The 3901-nt window shown below is 37.6% G+C and overlaps 1 non-coding gene and 1 pseudogene across 1 annotated transcript; both read left to right on the plus strand.

Annotated features, from left to right (window-relative positions):
* Nucleotides 1-341: 341 nt before the first annotated feature.
* Nucleotides 342-443, plus strand: LOC129670853 (U6 spliceosomal RNA). The gene has a single exon (XR_008719262.1). It is a non-coding gene; the product is annotated as a U6 spliceosomal RNA (small nuclear RNA).
* A 2915-nt stretch (nt 444-3358) lies between these two features.
* On the plus strand, nt 3359-3836 carry LOC129670664 (ubiquitin-40S ribosomal protein S27a-like; annotated as a pseudogene).
* Nucleotides 3837-3901: the final 65 nt, after the last annotated feature.

Below are 3901 nucleotides of genomic sequence, written 5' to 3' on the forward strand. Positions count from 1 at the left end.
CTTGGAATCACGTTAGGAATATGATACCCTATAAATAAATGAAAAATGAAAGAATTGATTTTTTATAACAACACAGAGAATCTAGACTTAAATGTTGAGCGAATATGCCATGTCATAAGAAAGCATATAAAATATTATTCCATTTATAACTTTTTCGAAAGAATGCAACACACTAAGTTTATTAGATAATCACTGACCAAGCTATTGGTTAGGACTGTAGTTTTCTTGTGAAAAACTACAGTTAAAAACAAGAAAAATAAATGCCAGAGTCAGAAGAAGTCACTCTTTGGAGTGTGAGGAAATTGGTTGAAACAGTTGAAAGGGCTCTGAGGGTTAGAGGTGGCCTTGCATCTAAGGCCATCTACTAAAATTGAAATGGCACAGAGATTAGCATAACCTTGTACAAGGATGGCAGATGGCTTCATAAAGCAGCTCATTCAATAAATAAACAATTTAAAAGCACTTACGTGAAAGTTTAGTGTATTATTTTTTAAGTCTCATAATTTTTAATGCCATTACCTATCTATTTAGTATTTAATAAAAATGTATTTTTAAAGAAGCAGATCACAGACTAGCAAAATATTGTACATCATGTCTATACACAAAGTTTGCATGGGACACAGAGTGAACCAACAGAATGTTACCAGTGGCCTGGGAAATGGCCACAGAATGACTAAAAAGACTGATGAGAAAGACTGAGTCTTTAGCATGATTATGTATAATCTATGCATAACAGAAGAGTAAAAATAGGTAGATCCATGGAGTGATATTAAGTGTAAATGGTTTTACTTATAGAGTTTTGACCCTGCATTTTTTCTTGTCCCTTCCGCTGGGTATTCTCATCATTTCACTGTCATTCTGTGCCATAGAGATCATTAATGGAGAGTAGGACACAAAAGGGTGGAGAAAGATAAGAAAACTCTTGGCTTTGAATTTCAAAATTGGCCATTGATGTTCCTAACAGAAGGAAAAGTTTGAATCCACTGAGATTGATTGCCCAGACTGTACATTTTCGAAATCACTGAAGCAAGCTGAGCATCAACTTTATGCAGTTGATAATAGATGCCCATAGGAGATAAAATGTCTGGCTACACTTGAAAGGACCCACATTTCCTGTATCTCCAACAGGAGTACAAAGTAGGGCAGGGGTAGCCTTTCAATTATGAAGAGAAAAACACCATGATCTGTCGTGGGCTCAGGAACTCAGCACATCAGCTGACGTAAGCACAGGCCTACAGTGAGAGACCTTCTTCTACTTAACATAGATCCATTTTAAACATTCCAAAGTGAAATTATTTGAAAATAATATGAGCCTAAGAAAAAACTATGAGAATGTACCTGGGGAAGTGATGGATGGTTTGGGCGATAGGGACTTGTAATCCAGGTTTTTCCTGCAATACACTGTAAGTGCAACAACCACTACTTGATGGGGGCACTCAAAAACCAGTCTGCCCAAAATAGAGATGCTTATTAAAATATTAATCATTTACAACCACGCCAAAGAATGGTGCTTTTTATATAAGTCAAAGCTCTCTTGAGTTGTGAAGGAAGAAATTCTAACTTGTTTTAGGTAGTATTCAAAACAGTGGACTTCGTTATGCCATCGTTAAACATGTATATCATTGTACATTCCCTGAATCCTCCCAACGAACCTCTCTTCCCTGACTCCTGCTGCCCGTCTTCTCTCACCAACTGTTTCCAGTCCTGACTTCACTATATGTATTCATATACAGTGTATAACATATGTATGTATAATAGGTATGTGAGAGATAGATGATAAACAGACAAATGTTCTACAGATCCCAAGTTATTCTTCTGGAACATGTAAAATTTCATTAATAAAATAATTTCAAATTAAAACTAAAATAAAAGATACCTGTCCTCTCAAATGCATGCCCTAGATGCTATTAACGGGGGTCAGACTAGGATTAATTTCTGGCCATCATATTTGGGAAAGAGAAATCAAAAGCAAACATGAAGGGGGCTAGAGAGATGTTTCACCAGTTAAGAGTGCCGGGTTCAGTTCCCAGCACCACATGGCGACTATCAACTGTGTGTAACTCCGGTTCTGGGGGATCTAGCGCCCTCTTCTGGCACCAACAGGCATTGCACGTATGTGATGCACAGACATTTAAGTGGGCAAAATAAATACCCATACACATAAAATAAAATGAATAAAGTGTAAATATTGTATTATAATGTAATGTATGGATTTACTATTTAAAATAATATCAATGGGCAACTTTGAAAAATACAATAGTAAAAAGGACTCAATTAATGGGGTCAAAATAAGATTAGTTACACAGAAGAAAAGTAGAAGACTGGGACAGGTCAGAAGAAATATAAAGATGGTGCAAAGAGAGAATGAAACGATAGAATCTAGAAAAAGAGGAAAACATTATATGTGATATAGAGTGAAATTTTACATAAAGATTAAAAATACAGTCACAGAAAGGGGGAAAGAAGGAACTGAGACAATGTTTAAAGAGATTTTGCTCAAACATTTTCAAAATGAAGATATTAATCATATCTCCAAGATAATCACTCCTCCATATGTCATAACAAAACTCATGAAAACCAAAGATGAATATAAAATGGTTTAATGTTTTTAGAAGATAAAGTTAGCTATCATGAAATTGATGAAGGAAAATAGTCATCATACCAAATTTCTATATTTAAAAATTAGAAAGATCTAAAAAAAAAATAAATTTGGAAAGATCTCAAATTTACAGTCTAATGCGGCACCCAGAGACTTACCACAAGAAGTAATCCCACCCAGGGCTCTTGGGACCCAGCGTCCTGGTGCAGAGTCAGGGCTCCCTAGCTCTTCCCAGCACCCCTCCGGGTCCATCTCCATTCCTTGGAAACTCGCTGCTGACCCAGAGCAGAGCTCTCTATCAGGACTCCACATCTACCACACTTGGCTGAGAATCAGAAGAGCTTTCTTTGTCCTCCTCCTCATCTATCTTAGTGTCTCCAGACCACTTCTAGGTAGGCTGATGCCTGCTCACTTGAGCAAACATGAGCAATCAAGACAATACTCCTCCATAAGCCAGCAACCCTATTGTAAAAGCCCCCAAGGAAAGAAACCACGCTGAAACACAAGAAAAGGACTTCAAAATAGCAATTATGAATATGTCCAAGGACCATCAAGATAATATGAAAAATGAATTATTGAAGATTGTGAATACAGGTAATAGAGTAATGAAAATAATTCAAAATATAAAATTAGAAATTACCAAAGAAGGATCTGCCATCTGAAGTGAGTGTGTGTTCTGTGGCCCAGCTCCGGCTGGTGGTGTTAGGGGTCGCTGTCACCGCTGTTGTCAGGTCTAATGTAGGTGGAGCCTCCGCCAAGATGCAGATTTTTGTGATGACCTTTTCAGGGAAGACCCTCACCCTCGAGGATGAACACCAGACACTAAAGAAATGTAAAAGCCGAGATCCAGAATAAGAAAGGAATTTCTCCTGATCAGCAGAGACTGATCTTTGCTGGTTAGCAGACGGAAGATGGCCATACTCTGTCTGACTACAACATTCAAAAGGAGTCCACCCTTCATCTTGTGTTGAGACTCCGTGATGGTGCTAAGAAAAAGAAGTCTTACACCACTCCCAAGAAGAATAAGCCTAAGAGGAAGAAGGTTAAGTTGGCTTTTCTGGAATACTATAAGGTGGATGAAAATGGAAAAATCAGCCGACTTTGTCAATAGTGTCCTTCTGATGAATGTGGTGCTGGAGTTTTCACAGCTGGCCACTTTGACAGACGTTACTGTGGCAAGTGTTGTCTGACTTACTGCTTCAACAAACCAGAAGACAAGTACTTGTGTATGAGTTAATAAAAAGGAGCTGAAGAAAGAAAGAAAGAAAGAAAGAAAGAAAGAAAGAAAGAAAGAAAGAAAGA

The sequence above is a fragment of the Psammomys obesus genome, unplaced genomic scaffold (assembly GCF_907164565.1).
Source record: "Psammomys obesus unplaced genomic scaffold, mPsaObe1.curated_primary_1811, whole genome shotgun sequence".
Classification (NCBI taxonomy): Eukaryota; Metazoa; Chordata; class Mammalia; order Rodentia; family Muridae; genus Psammomys; species Psammomys obesus.